Source organism: Myotis myotis, unplaced genomic scaffold (assembly GCF_014108235.1).
Source record: "Myotis myotis isolate mMyoMyo1 unplaced genomic scaffold, mMyoMyo1.p scaffold_m19_p_1, whole genome shotgun sequence".
Lineage (NCBI taxonomy): Eukaryota > Metazoa > Chordata > Mammalia > Chiroptera > Vespertilionidae > Myotis > Myotis myotis.
The window spans coordinates 131,450,452-131,466,865 of NW_023416313.1; the positions used below are offsets into that span (position 1 = coordinate 131,450,452).

Here is a 16,414-nt window from a genome sequence, read left to right on the forward strand (position 1 = left end):
TAGCTATGAACATATGGGTGCATATATCCTTTCTGATTGGTGTTTCTGTTTTCTTGGGATATATTCCTAGAAGTGGGATCACTGGGTCAAATGGGAGTTCCATTTTTAAGCCTTCATGCTTTCTTGCTTCTCTCCTGTTCTGCACACACATCTGTCTCCCTTCTCTCCCAGTATGACTCTGTAAGTATTGCCTTCAATTCCTCTCTAGGGCCTTGTAACAATTTCCACTGCTTCTCTCAAGCCTGTTTTCCCTTCTCCAACTTGCCTCCCACTGCCTAATTATGCCCTTGGAATTTCTCCTTCCATCTTCTCTCCCCTTCCTTCAGGTTGGTGTATCACAAACATGTCCCCAGAATTTTTGGTAATGGAACAAGAAGAAAATGGACAACCCAAATCCAGACTTTGTTACCACCATACCCTCAGTACCCTTAATCCCTTGTGTTAATTTCCTTCTAACATTTTCTGTTGGCTGCTAAGAACAACAAAAGAGAATGTTTCTCATTTTAGATCTGTAATCTTGCCCCTTCATGAAATGGTAGTGAGCAGTGAAATTGGGGAGGGGAGCAGGAAGGGAGCTACAAAATCCTCACGCTCATTCATCTAGTTACTCACCTGTCAACACACTTTCCTCCTTTGTTCCACCAAAATAACTTCTGCTCTTGGGCTGCCTGTGGCTTCCTTTGATGGTCCTGCCTTCCTCAGAAGCTGATGGCCAACTTCCAATCACAATTCTCACCTGGCACTGTCTGTGGCTTTCGCTGTCCCTCCTTTTGAGCCTTGCCCAGCACCTGTTACCTAGAGAGCTGAAGTGAGTTGCTCTCTTGACCCTCAAAATCATTTTCAGGCACCCCTCCTCCAATTTCCTGGAAGCTAATTGTGATACCCCTCTCCCATCACTGCTTATTTCTTCAAGTAGAGTGACTTCTCGTCACAGCGACCCATGTTTACTGAAGGATGGCCTCAGTCAGCCAGGATGGCTGTACAAATTTAGCCACAAGTGAGCTTATATGTGACTGTGCCTTGAGCATACCAGTGGGCATTCAACAAATATTTGTTTAACCTTAATCTGATCAAAACAACTCAGACCTTGGGCAAGAGAGAATTCTGAGTAATTTTTTTAAAATGCAGTCAACCAGGTATTTATTTAATGGCCATTATGCTCCAAGCATTGGGTTCTTTGTGGCTCACTGTGATGAAATATGTCATCACTCAGCCAGTCAAGGGCATTCACTGAGCACCTTCTGTGAATTTGATGCTATTGTATAATCATGAAACAAGAAAAGGACTTGTGAAGCTTTTTCAGGCTGGGGTGGTTTACAGGTGGGTGGGTTGAGGGGTCTGTTTGCTGTAAGACTAGGTGGGCAAATAAAAAATCCTGAGAGTGGCCTGGAGCTCTTCAGTCCCCAACTGGACAGAGTTGGGTGTCCTCCTCAGCTGTACCCCCACGACTACCCCTCCGGAGATTTGAGCTCTGATTTCATAACCACACAAAATGCAGAACTTCACCCCCTCCTAACCAGTGTGGGTTCACCATCTAAGTTGAGCACTTAGATCTACAGCAAAGACTGTGGGATGAGAAATGAGGAAACCTTACTTTTAGTTCTGGTTCTGCAGATACACAAACAATTGTGTGAAGTTTTCATGAGTGAATGGGACATCCTACATCCTTTCTGTAAGTTTCAGGGAGACCCCACTGGGTAACCCTCTCTCAAGATAAAAATAGTCAGTGGAAAAACCCAGAGTCCTTGTGCTCAGACCGTAAGTTCCTTTCAGGTTGTTTGAAACCAACCTATCAATGACTATATCTAGAAAAATTTCCTTATGTTTTAAACCATTCAGACACAAGATAGTACAACTTAGTCTAGAGCCTGAAATGCTGAATAAAGTTTTTTTTCTCAAAGAGGTAATTGTCAATTTTTTTTTTCTTCAGTGAAACAGATTCCTTCCTCAAATTTTCTTCTTGGATTCTGTGATTGCTGACTTTCAGGTAGGGAAATCTCTATCAATATCTATTAACTCTTAAATCAATGGAAAACGTGTTATAAACTCTGTTTTTTTAAAAAATTAGGGAATGGAAGTTTAAGCTGTTCTAAAACTGGTCAAAATAGTCTAAATGCTACACACTTCACAGAACTTATAAAGTGGAAAAATATTGGCCTTCTGTATCTTTCAAATTGCTAAAAGGATTTACCACAAGATGGCACCATGCAAATGGCAGTTAATAAAAAGGCTTAGTATCATTTATCTTGCATTAGGTCCTCAAACTTAAGAGCATGACATATGGCATATTTGATAATGCTATTTACATGAAGACAAATGTCTGTCTTGCTATGTGGATTTTTTGTGACTAAAGTTTCCCTCTTACGTTCTTTATATGTGTTCTGCCTTTCAACCAAGCCTTTCTAGTAGCCCACAATTGGGTACACAATTTGAGAAGGTGGCTCAGTCAGGTGCATCTCTGAAGGCATTTGCTGTTTTCCCCTGAGCTGCGGATGGAAAGTGTGGGAAGGATTACATTCAGCATATTTTGTCTTGGGGGTTTGTTTAAGGGGCAAACACTTGATTTCCTTTATTTATCTGTAGAAGGTGAGCAGCAGAACTAGAAAAGTCCGCAGTGCTTGCAAATCTCATTTCTGAGAACAGAAGGACGAGTATGAACTCCAAGGCCAAGGGACACCTTTTGCTTCACATGTGAAAGCAAACCTTCAATATTTATTTCATCCATTGGAGAGTCAAATCCTGGAGAACTGGATGATGTGGAAGTTAAAGGGGTCCAACATTCACATGGTTTTTAACACTTGGAGAGGTAGCCACAGGAAAGGCTGTAACTTTTTTTTATGTGTGTGAAGAGAATGGAGTGCAGGGCGTGTGTCTTTGAAGTTAAATAGCACCTGCACTGCCCTGTTGCCAGGTGGCTGGGTAAATATTTGCAAAGCGCCTATTGCTTCTCTGAATTTGGGTCACATGTCTACTGGATATGAAGCAATCTCTGTGGGGAAGTAAACCTACCCAGTGCTTATCTCTTCCCTCCTGCACAGAGTTCACCGAATATGACACAACCTCCAGAGAGAAGAGAGGCCTATCAGTTCTTATCTTCCTTTCTCATCTAGCACTGGAGCATTCTGGTGGCCAAGACAATGGGGTCACCTGCAGGAGCCCTGGAGAGAAGAGGTGGGACCAGTGGTTCATCTTCTGAATATACATTCCTGGAGTTGTTGGATTGCCTAAGGGCTCATGATGAGAATTCATTGAGGGATAGACTAGTTAGCTCTATGGTTGTTAGGGGTGACAATCTGTAAGAAACACTGAAAAATCATGGGAATGTAATGAGATGGAAAATCATATTTTTCAGAACCTTTTTGAAGTAGAATATTCCAAGTAGGAAGAAATACTTTTATCAGTGGCTTACGGTGAAGGTTAGATGCCCAACCCCCACCCTGCTGGAGTCATAACCACAAGCTGCCCAACTGCCTTCCAGCTGAAGAACTTGTTGCTAAGTGGGGTTCACAGTGGGGCAGGCGTGGGCGGGGGGCGCTGAGCTAATGTTTAGGGACAGATGAGCAGAGGCTGAGTTATCAGACACGGTCTCTTCGTCTGTCTCCCACTACCACCCTCACAACAGGCTTTCATAATCATTAAACAATTCCTGAAAGACCATGGATTTAAAGCAGTGCCCAGTTCTGGGCCTGTTAAAACACCCAGTGTCTTTCCTATGTCAGGTGAGGCAGAGTTGCTGGGGGGACTCCGCAAAGAGAAGCAGAACAAGAAACAGTTAAGAAACAGTTCGTGTGAAAGGATTATTATCTGAGTGCCCGCTAGGAAGGCCTTCAGCTTTACACACCTGCTTTTTTCCTCTTCCCCGGGACAAAAATAGAAGCCATATATCCTGAACTCTCAAGAACTGTTTGGTTTTAAACATTTTGTCCATTTTGTTCAGACAGTATATATCAATTTGATGGTCAGTTATGTCCTGACTTAAGAGTAGTCACCACAGACTCAAAGACTTGGAATTCAGCAGTTCTGTTTGTTCTGCAGTCGGAAATCCCCTGCAAGATGATCAGAGGTGGATCCCGGGGAAAGCTGCGAGGCCAGGGGCTGGATATGGCTCCTGGAACACTATTGATGGTGTGTGAATGAGCCACTGTGGGAGAAGACGAGATGGATCAGAGACCGGCTCAAGGGAGATCCATATTTTTAGAGAGCTATGAGCTTTTTAATAAAGGCCTTCTCAAGTGTGAATGAACCCATAAAAACAGAAATTTAGCTTTCTGGTTCTAGAACTTTGCTGCCTGACAGAGGGCACTCCAGACAGTCCAGCCTGGTGGCACGTCTTCTGGGTCATCTGTAGCAATCCATCTTTCTTTTATCCCATTTCTTTCCCTTTCTTAAGTTCCTCTTGTGTTTTGCCAAAGTAGTTTCTTGGATAATCTTTCCATGGTGGGTACATGAGCGATAAACCTTCTGAGTTTTTGCATGTATATTCAACAATGTCTTTTTGTCCCTTTAGAATAGTGACTTGAGTGGGTAGAGAACTCCAAATTCAAAGCCAGTTTCCACAAAAAATTTGCTTCAGGTTCATCTAGCACAATTATTTAAAATTTTAAAAATTTAATGAGTTTTCTTTCAGGGCATTTCTTTCATCCATCAAGCCTCCCCACACCTACTTATTTCTGCTTCTTAGGCAAAGCATTTCCTCATAACCAGGGTGGGGTAGCCACTTTTGGTCAGAACTCCCTCTGAGAGCGAGTCTGCCTCAAGAGGACCAAACATTTATATTCAGGATGGAAAGCCACTAATCTTCAGTGTTAGGGGCTGAGAGTTGGGCCTTTTATGGAATTTGTGACTTATCATCCAAGAACCTAAAAGATTAATTTGCTTCTATTGGGTTCCTAATTGCATAGACTGAACACCAGCATCTTGAAATCCAGCACCTAGCTGCTGTTTAACTAGCCCGGGAGCTCCGTATTTCTGCATGGGTGTCAGAGTACAGAATACATGTTTGGTGAATTGTCAACTTCTACATCTAAAAGAATCTGCAACTTTTGCTGAGTCACAGGGTAAGAGACAACTAGGGACGGTTATGCCAATGCAAGGGAGAGGAGTACTTCATGTTCTTAGCAAGAGGTAATAGTTGATTATAGTCCCCTCAGCATAACTGATGAATGGGAATTATGAATTAAGCCAAGGGAGGACTTGCTAACAGTCAGAGCTGACCTGAAGTGGGATGAACTGCCTTGGGAACCTCACAAGAGTTCTTCTTGATGGAGATACTGTAAGTCAGATCCAATAACCTATGGAATGGTTAGAATACATGATCTTTATTCTTTTTCAACCCTGAGAATTTATTTGAAGTATTTAGTGTAATGCCTGGCCACAGCGGATGCTCCGTATATGCTAAATAAAACATCTCTGGACTGCACGATGCCTCAAGCTCCAAGATGAATGGTGTGAAACTGTTTTCATTTGCTGTGATTCAAGTTTATTCTAAGCAGGTTTTAGTCACAACTACCATTAGCTACTTATATTGAAAAATGAATAAACCATTTTCTTCCTCAAACAATTGCTTGAACTGGGTCTCAATTTTGTTCCCAAACCTTTTATTGCTTAAAGTCACTTATCTGTACTACCACAACCTTGGTGTTGTGTTGACATAACCAACCCACAGAGGCACGAAGCAGTTAAAAGCAAAGCCCTACTTAATCATCTGGATTAGGCACAGCCTGAAGGGTTTTTGAATAGGAAAGAGGCTTTCAGGCAACACCTGGCTTGGAAAATGCAGCTTTGCAGAAGGCATACCAGGTGTGGCCCATCTTTCTATGGCTCTTCTGTGTACCTGCTTGTGTGATATGGTTAGGGACAGAACCTGTAAAGGTGGGACAGTGGAGACACAGTCAGTGTGCCCATGAATTCAGTGAGAAAGCTTGAAAAGATGGAGCCCTTAGTCACCACCAAGAGGCGACTGGCTTTCTGGCTCAACTGATGGTCAAGGACAATAAGCAAGGGAGAGATCTGGCTTCCCAGGTCTACTGCCCTCACCTCTCCCAGCTTCTGAATAAAAAATTGGAACTTTTGGGCTGATAGAGAATGTTTCCTTGCTTAAAGTCACTAATGGTGTTGGAAAAATTGGACGGATACATTAATTAATTAATTAATTAATTAATTAATTAATTATATCTTTATTGATTTCAGAGAGGAAGGGAGAGGGAGAGAGAGAGATAGAAATATCAATGCTGAGAAAGAATCATTGATTGGCTGCCTCCTACAAGACCTACAATGGGGATCAAGCCCACAACCTGGGCATGTGCCCCAACCGAGACTAGAACTGTGACTTCCTGGTTCATAGGTCTATACTCAACCACGGAGCCATGCTGTCTGGGCTGTGAATTTATTTTTATATATGCAAATAATATTATAAGAGCGATGCAAAATAACATTTCTCCATATTCTTATCATCCAAATACAACATTATCAAGCTCATTTAATACCTCTGGGCTCCATGCAGTCGCATATATTTTATTAGAACTAGGTGGTTTATTATATTGCAATGCAAATATTTTTACTACTTAATATATCATATGCATTTTGCTAAATGTTTCTCTAAAATATTCTCTAAATATTTCTCATGGCTAAATGGTATTTTGTCAAGCAGAAGGAATGATAATATTGAACATGTACTATGTTTATTATACACTAAGCTGACTGCCATGTGCTTTCCATGTTTATCTCATTTATTTTCCACAACTTAAGGATGGCAGGTGATATTATTTACTTCCTCTTTTTAAATTTTCAGATGAGAAATTTTGGAGGGCACTTAGTAACACAGTCCTTGAGGGGCAGAGCTGGAGTCTGCCCAGGTCTGATTCCAGGGCCTAAGCTTTTTAAAAAAATATTTTAATTGATTTTGGAAAGGAAAGGAAAGAAAGAGATAGAAACATCAGTGATGAGAGAGATCATTTATCACCTGCCCCCTTTACCCCTGGCACGCCCCCTACTGGGGATCGAGCCCATAACCGGGGCATATGCCATAAGAATCCAACCCTGATCTGCTGGTTCACAGGTTGATGCTCGACCACTGAGCCATGCTGGACAGGCAGGGTCCCTAAGCTTTTAACCAGGATGCCTAACCATTTCTTTTCTGTCTAGATATTTAAATTGCTTCATTTCCCCCCTTTTGTTATAATAACTAATTTTACTAAGGACATCTTTATCCGTAGGCTATCTGCAATGAAATGCTGTTGACTCTAAGCAACAGTCAGAACAATTTGATGACAATTGATGTCTTGTGCCAAAATGACTTTGAAAAAAGTTCTGCCAATTTATAGTGATATGTAATTATATATTGATTCTTTATATATCTACTTATAAACTACCTCTTTGCCAGCATTAGGTATGTTAGTTAAAATTTTTTTTTTGCTAATTTAGTAGCAAATGAAAATTTAGTATTTTAACTTCTTCTATTAGAACAATTTGAATATTATTTTATTTATTTGTCCACTGGAGCTAGTTTTTTGAATGTTAGGTTTATGTCCTTTTTTTATTTATTCATTGGAGAAATTTTAAAAAATCAATTAAAAGGTCTTTTCACACCCTAGCCGGTTTGGCTCAGTGGATAGAGCTTGGCCTGCGGACCAAAGGGTCCTGGGTTTGATTCTTCTCAAGGGTATGTTGACTGCAGGTTCCTCCCGGGCTCTGACCCTGGTCAGGGCTCGTGCAGGAAAGAACCAATGGATGTGTTTCTCTCACATCAATGTTTCTCTCTGTCTTCCCCTCTCTCTTCTACTCTCCCTAAAAATCAACGGAAAAATATCCTCTGATGAGGATTAACAACAACAACAAAAAGGTCTTTTCTCATACTAATAATGTTAGATTTGGTGCAAATTTTTTTCCTGGTCTGTTTGGATTTAATTTATTTTATTTTTGACATGTTTTCAAGAGTTCATGTAGCTAGGAATAGCCTTTCTAAATTTTTATTTAATATACTGCTTCTAGACAAAGTTATATCCTCCGAACTCTCCTCTGGGTATTTCACAATATTTTATTTTCCTAAAGTTTTTTTATTTGGTTAAACAATACTGTTTGGAATTTATTTTGATTTTGGTGTGGCATATATATAAACCTAACATGCTCAAGGCTGTGTCATAACAAGCAAAAACTCAATTTCCCACACACCCCCTAGCTACTAATCTTTCTCCACTTCTTTACCTCCCTCACACACCTCCACCCACTCCAGTTTGGATTCCATCCCAATTACACCCACAAAACATCTCTGCCTCTCAACTCTCCAGTGACCTATGTTTTCATTTCTGTTGGGTAAATTCCTAAGAGTAGAATTGGTGGGTCATATGATAGGTGAATGTTTAATCTTATTTCAAAACTCCTAAGCTGTTACTCCAAGTGGTTGGAAACACTCCCACTAACACTGTAAGAAAATTCCAGTTGCTTCACCTCCTTGCCAACATTTAATATTGTCAGTCTTGTTAATTTGTTAATGGGTGTCAAGTGGCACGTTGCTCTGGTTTTAATTTGCATTTCCCTAATGTGTAATGATTTTGAGCACCTTTCTACATGTTTATTGATAATTTGTATGTTGTCTCTTGTGAAAGTCTTTATCCATTTAAAAATTGGGTTCTCTTTTTATTTTTGACTTGTAGAAGTACTTTATATTTTTTATTATTTAATTGTTTTATTGCTTAAAGTATTACAAAGAGTATTACATATGTCTCCTTTTTTTCCCCGCTCTTAACAATCCCCCGGCCTCCCCTACACCCCAGTGTCTTATGTCCATTGATGCTTATATGCATCATACAAGTCCTTTGGTTGAACTCTTACCCCCCCCCCCCCCCCACCCCTCGACCTTCCCCGGCGTTCCCGCTGTAGTTTGTCTGTTCGAGGCAGCTCCGCCTCTGTATCTGTTTTTGTTCATAAGTTTATAATGGTCTTTATTATCCATGAGTGAGTGAGATCATGTGGTGTTTTTCCTTCATTGACTGGCTTATTTCACTTAGCATAATGCTCTCCAGTTCCATCCATGCTGTTGCAAATGGTAAAAGTTCCTTCTTTTTTACAGCAGCATAGTATTCCATCGTGTAGATGTACCACAGTTTTCTAATCCATTCATCTACTGATGGGCACTTAGGCTGTTTCCAGATCTTAGCTATGGTGAATTGTGCTGCTATGAACATATGGGTGCAAATATCCTTTCTGATTGGTGTTTCTGGTTTCTTGGGATTTATTCCTAGAAGTGAGACCACAGGGTCAAATGGGAGTTCCATTTTTAGTTTTTTGAGGAAACTCCATACTGTCTTCCATAGTGGTTGCACCAGTCTGCATTCCCACCAGCAGTGCACAAGTGTTCCTTTTTCTCCACATCCTCTCCAGCACTTGTCGTTTGTTGATTTGTTGATGATAGCCAGTCTGACAGGTGTGAGATGGTACCTCATTGTTGTTTTGATTTGCATCTCTCAGATGATTAGTGACTTTGAGCAAGTTTTCATATGTCTCTTGGCTTTCTGAATGTCCTCTTTTGAAAGGTGTCTATTTAGGTCCTTTGCCCATTTTTTGATTGGATTGTTTATCTTCCTTTTGTTAAGTTGTATGAGTTCCCTATAAATTTTGGAGATTAGGCCCTTATCAGATATGACGTTGGCAAATATGTTTTCCCACGCAGTGGGGTTTCTTGTTGTTTTGTTGATGGTTTCTTTTGCTGTGCAGAAGCTTTTTATTTTGATGTAGTTCCATTTGTTTATTTTCCCTTTAGTTTCCAATGCCCTAAGAGCTGTATCAGTGAATAAGTTGCTTCAGCATATGTCTGAGATTTTGTTGCCTTTGGATTCTTCTAGAATTTTTATGGTTTCCCATCGTACATTTAAGTCCTTTATCCATTTTGAGTTTATTTTTGTGTATGGTGTAAGTTGGTGGTCTAGTTTCATTTTCTTGCATGTATCCATCCAATTTTCCCAACACAATTTATTGAAGAGACTATCTTGACTCCATTGTATGTTCTTGCCTCCTTTGTCAAATATTAATTGAGCATATTGGTTCGGGCCGATTTCTGGGCTCTCTATTCTATTCCATTGATCTATATGTGTGTTCTTGAGCCAGTACCAGGCAGTTTTGAGAACAGTGGCTTTGTAATACAGCTTGATATCTGGTATCAAGTAGATAATGCTTTTTCTGCATCAATTGATATGATTATGTGGTTTTTTTCTTTCAATTTGTTTATGTGATGTATCATGTTTATTGATTTGCAGATATTGTACCATCCTTGCATCCCTGGGATAAATCCTACTTAGTTCTTTCTCAGGATCACTGCAGCTATTCGGGGTCTTTTTTTATTCCAGATGAATTTTGGAGAGTTCGTTCTAGGCCTGTGAAATATGCCGTTGGCATTTTAATGGGAAGTGCATTGAATGTATAGATTGCTTTGGGTAGTATGGACATTTTAATGATGTTGATTCTACCAATCCAAGAACATGGTATGTTCTTCCGTTTATGTCTTCCTCTATCTCTTTTTTTCAATGTACTGTAGTTTTCTGAGTAGAGGTCTTTTACCTCCTTAGTTAAGTTTATTCCTAGCTATCTTAATTTTTTTGGTGCAATGGTAAATGGGATTTTTTTTTAGTCTCTCTTTCTGTAAGTTCACAATTCGTGTATAGAAATGCCATAGATTTCTTGGCGTTAATTTTGTATCCTGCTACATTGCCGAATTCATTTATTAAGTCTAATAGTTTTTTGATGGAGTCTTTAGGGGTTTTTTTATGTATAATATCATGTCATCTGCGAATAAGGACAGTTTTACTTCTTCTTTTCCAATTTGTATGCCTTTTATTTCTTCTTCTTGTCTAATTGAAATGGCTAATACTTCCAGTACTATATCAAACAGGAGTGGTAAGAGTGGGCATCGCTGTCTTGTTCCTGTTCTTAGGGGAAATGGTGTTTTTGTCCAATGAGTATGATGTTGGCTGTGGGCCTGTCATATATGGCTTTTATTATGTTGAGGTATGATTCTTCTATTCCTACCTTGCTGAGAGTTTTTATCAAAAATGGGTGCTGGATTTTGTCAAATGCTTTTTCTGCATCAGTTGATATGATTATGTGGTTTTTTTCTTTCAATTTGTTTATGTGATGTATAATGTTTATTGATTTGCAGATATTGTACCATCCTTGCATCCCTGGTATAAATCCTACTTGGTCATGGTGTATGATCTTTCTGATGTACTGGTGGATCCGATTTGCTAAGATTTTGTTGAGGATTTTGGCATCTATGTTCATGAGGGATATTGGCCTGTAATTCTCTTTCATTGTGTTGTCTTTACCTGGTTTTGGTATTAGGGTGATGCTGGCTTCATAGAATGAGCTTGGAAGTGTTCCTTCCTCTTAGATTTTTTGTAGTAGTCTGAGGAGGATAGGTTTTAGTTCTTCCTTGAATGTTTGGTAAAACTCCCCTGTGAAGCCGTCTGGCCCTGGGCTTTTGTTTGCTGGAAACTTTTTGATGACTGCTTCAATTTCTTCCATAGTTATTGGCCTGTTGAGATTTTTAGATTCTTCCTGATTGAGTTTTGGAATGTTGTATTTTTCTAGGAATTTGTCCATTTCCTCCAGGTTGTCTAGTTTGTTGGAGTAGAGTTGTCCATAGTATTGTTTAACAATCATTTGTATTTCTGTGGGTTCAGTTGTTATTTTGCCATTATCATTTCTGATTTTGTTTATTTGGGTCCTCTCTCTTTGCTTTTTGGTGAGCCTGGCTAGAGGTTCATCAATCTTGTTTATCCTTTCAAAGAACCAGCTCTTGGTTTCATTGATTTTCTGTATTGTTTTTTTCGTCTCTATGTCATTTATTTCTGCTCTAATCTTTATTATCTCCTTCCTTCTGCTCACTCTGGGGTTTTCTTGTTGCTCTCTTTCTAATTCTTTGAGTTGTAGAGTTAGATGATTTACTAGCATTTTTTCTTGTTTTTTGAGATAGGCCTGTAGAGCTATAAACTTCCCTCTCAGGATTGCTTTCATTGTGTCCCATAGGTTTTGGATTATTGTGTTTTCATTGTCATTAGTTTCCAGGATGTTTTTAATTTGTTCTTTGATTTCATTGGTAACCCAATCAATATTTAATAACATGCTATTCAGCTTCCAAGTGTTTGAGTATTTTGGGTTGTTTTTATTGTAGTTTATTTCTAATATTATGCCACTGTGGTCTGAGAAGATGCTTGGTATGATTTCAAGCTTCTTGAATTTGGGGATACTTTGCTTGTGACCCAATATGTGGTCTATTTTTGAATATGTCCCATGAGCCCTTGAGAAGAATGTATATTCCGTGGCTTTGGGGTGAAGTGTTCTGAAGATGTCAATTAAGTCCATCTGATCTAGTGAGTCATTTAGGATTGCTGTTTCTTTGCTGATTGTTTATCTAGAGGATTTATCCAGTGATGTTAGTGGTGTATTAAAGTCCCCTACTATGATTGTATTGTTGTTGATCTCTCCTTTGAAATCTTCCAGGAGTTTTTTTTTTTTTTTTTTTTTAATGTATTTGGGTGCTCCTGCATTGGGTGCATATATATTTATCAGGGTTATAGCTTCTTGTTGTATTGATGCCTTTAGTATTATGAAGTGGCCTTCCTCATCTCTTCTTATGGCCTTCACTTTGAGGTCTATTTTGTCTGATATAAGTATTGTTACCCCAGCTTTTTTTCATTTCCATTTGCCTGAAAGATATTTTTCCATCCCTTCACTTTCAGTCTGTGTGAGTCCCTTCTTCTGAGGTGGGTCTCTTATAGACAGCAAATGTATGGGTCATGTTTTTTTATCCATTCAGCCACTCGACGTCTTTTGGTTGGATCATTTAGTCCGTTTACGTTTAAAGTTATTATTGAAAGGTACTTTTTTGTAGCCATTTCTTTTTTTGTGTGGCTGTTTTCTTTCTGAGCTTTTTATTTCTTCTTTTTACACCAGTCCCTTTAGCATTTATTGTATTGCTGGTTTGGTGGTGATAAACTCCCTTAGCCTTTTTTTGTCTGTGAAAGTTCTTATTTCCCCTTCAATTTTGAATGATAGCCTTGCTGGATAGAGTATTCTTGGATTCAGTCCTTTGCTTTGCATCACTTTGTAAATTTCTGTCCATCCTTTTCTGGCCTGATCTGTTTCTGTTGAGAAATCATTTGATAATCTAATGGGAGATCCCTTGAATGTAACTTTCTATCTCTCTCTTGCAGCCTTTAAGATTCTCTCTTTGTTCTGAACATTTGCCATGGTAATTATGATGTGTCTTGGTGTGGGTCTTTTCGGGTTCACCTTGTTTGGGACTCTCTGTGCTTGTGTGATTTTTTCTTCCCCACCTCTGGGAAGTTTTCTGATATTATTTCTTCAAATAGGTTTTCTAACCTTTGTTCCTCTTTCTGTTGTTTTGGCACCCCTATTATTCGTATGTTGTTTCGTTTTATGTTGTCCCATAGCTCCCTTAGGCTCTCCTCCTGTCTTTTAATTTTTTTCTCCAATTGCTGTTCAGTTTGGGTGTGTTCTGTTTCCCTGTCTTCTAATTTGCTAATTTGGTCCTCCGCTTCTCCTAGTCTACTGTTGAAACTTTCAATGGTGTTTTTTATTGCAGCTATATCACTCTTCATTTCTTCTTGGTTCTTACATAATTTATTGATTTTTTTCATCTGTTTCTTCTTCCTTCTTGCATAAGTTGTTGATTTTTTCCTCCATCTGGTTTATGCACTCTAGGACCCTTAATCTAAATTCTTTTTCTGTCATGTTGCATGCCTCTGTATCACTTAGCTGCTTTTCTGGCGAGTCTTCCTTTTCTTTCCTTTTGGGGGTTTCTTTGTGTACCCATGTTTGATCTCACCACCATATCTAGATGTTGAGTCATTCAGTGGCTGCTCCTTGGGTGGCAGTGGCTCCTCGGGCTGCGGTTGCTCCTCGGGCGGTTGTGGTAGCAGCTGCTCCTCATTTGGTAGCAGCTCCTCTGGTGGGTGCTGTTCACAGTTGTGGTGGCTCCTCTGGCTGGTGGGGGGAGGCTTCACACACAGCTGCTGTTCCTCAGACAGAGGGTGTGGTGATCAAGAGGCTGCTCTTCCTTGGATGGGGACTTTATATTTTTTAGATAAGACCTCTGTTAGATAAATGTATTGCGTATTTCTCCCAGCCTGTGGCTTGCCTTTTCAGTTTTCTTAATGGTATCTTTTGAACAGAATTATTTTAAATTTTATTATTTCCAATTCATCAATATTTTTTTTCATAGCTAATGCTTTTTCTGTCCTAAGAAATTATTATGTACCTCAAGGTCATGAACATGTACTCCTATACTTTCTTCTAGGAGCCTTATGGTTTTAATTTTTACTTTTAAGTCTAATATCCAACTCAAATAAATATTTACATATGCATGAGGTAGGGGTCAAGATACATCATTTTACCTATGGATAATTAATAGTTCCAGCAGGATTTTTTGAAATGAATTTTCCCATTGAATTACCTGGAAAGTTTTGTGGAAAAGCAACTGATTGCATTTTATGTGTGCATGCGTTCGTGCGCGCACACACACACACTCACACAATTTCTGGCTCCCTATTCTTTTAAATCTATTTTTGTATCAATACCACACTGTCTTCATAGTAAGTCCTGAAGTAAGGTAGTGTAACACTTCCAAAAACAGTATCTTCTTTCAAGATCATTTTGACTATTCTAAGTGTTCATATTTTTGAACCAGCTTGCTAATTTCTACAAAAAAAGCCTGGAGGGATTTCGAATGGGATCACTTTGATCACTTTGGGGAGAACTGACATCTTAACAAATTGAGTTTTCTGATCCACGAATATGACACATCTCTCCATTTATTGAGTCATTTTAAAATGCTTCTTAGCCATGATTTGAGCTTTTAAATGTAGAGATATTGCACATCTTTTATGTATTTCTAAGTAATTAATAGTTTTGATACTATTATAATTGCATTGTTTTAAACTTTTATTTATCACTATAAATAAAATTGAGTTTATATATAAACATTATATCCGGTAATCTTGCTAAATTCATTTATTAGTTCTTTTAGTGGATATTTTATTTTGTGTTATACCCCCGCTCCTAGATTACTTAGTTGTTTTTTTTTACATAGACAATTATGCCATGAGCAATAATGAGTTTTAGTTCTTCCTTTTCAAACTCTTTACAATTAATTAATTAATTAAAAATGTATTTTGCCTTATTGCACAGGCTAAGAACTCCAGGGCAATGTTGAAGTACTCAATCTTAGAATGCAGTCACTATTTCAACCTTAATACACTGTTTTTTTGTCATGAATGGGTGTTGAAATTTGTCAGATAATTTTTCTTCATCCACAGAGTTGGCCATATAAGTTTTTATTTTATTTTATTCTGTTAAGTTGGTGCAATACATTTATTGATTTTCAAATGTTAAACCAACCTGCTAAACCATTCTTGGAATAAACCCAACCTGGTTATGATATATATATATATATATAGTTGCTTTATAGGTATGTTTTGCTTTGCTAACAACTTGTCAATAAATTGCATCTTTGTTCTTGAGGGATATTGGTACTTTTCTTTTAATTTGTAATGCTCTTATCTGGTCACTCGATGTGGGGTTGGGGAGACTAGAAGTGATAAACCAAAGAACTTATACACTTATGCATAGCCCATGGACACAGGCAATAGGGTAGTGAAGACCTGGGGTGTAGTAGAGACTGGGAGGAGGGGGGAAGAGGAGGAAATGGGAGATATCTGTAATACTACCAACAATAAAAATATATTAAAAATAAAATAAAAGGATTTCTGTTAGACTGCTTGTTGTAGTCCCACAGATCATTGAATCTCTGCTCATTACCCAATCTTTTTTCTCATCATTGTTTATTTTAAATATTTCTATTCATCTCTCTAGGTTCACTGATTCATTCTGCTCAGTGAACTATCTCCTATTAATTCTATGTGATAAATTTTCATTTCAGACATAGTTTTTTTGCTGTGGGATTTCCATTTGGTTCTTTTTTGGAAAAGAATTTCTATATTACTCTTAATTTCACCATTTCTTTCCTCTTTGTACCTACCTTCTCCTTGACAATCTTTACCATATTTGTTTGCTAGCCCCAACAAATAGGTAATCTGTGGGCCTGATTTTATTAGCTGTTTTTCTTTCTTTTGACAATGGGTACACTCTTTTCCTGTGTGGTAACTTTTATTTTCTCTGAGTTTAAAACTTACTGGCCTGAAGTTCATTGTAAATTACTGGTAGAAGAACTCTTTCTTTGCTCTCATTTACACATTGAACAAGTCAAAGTGATTTTCAAAAGTTGTAAAACCTGGTTCTAATCCCATTTCTGCTATTTGTTAGCTCTGAGGTCTTGGACAGTTACTTAACTTTTCTGAGCCTTAAAAAAATTTCTCCTATTTATTATTATTGTTATGATTAT

At 38.5% G+C, this 16,414-nt stretch overlaps 1 pseudogene; it reads right to left on the reverse strand.

Annotated features, from left to right (window-relative positions):
• Positions 1–14,666, reverse strand: part of LOC118670941 — a 30,179-nt pseudogene extending 15,513 nt beyond the window's left edge.
• Between the last annotated feature and the right edge of the window lie 1,748 nt (positions 14,667–16,414).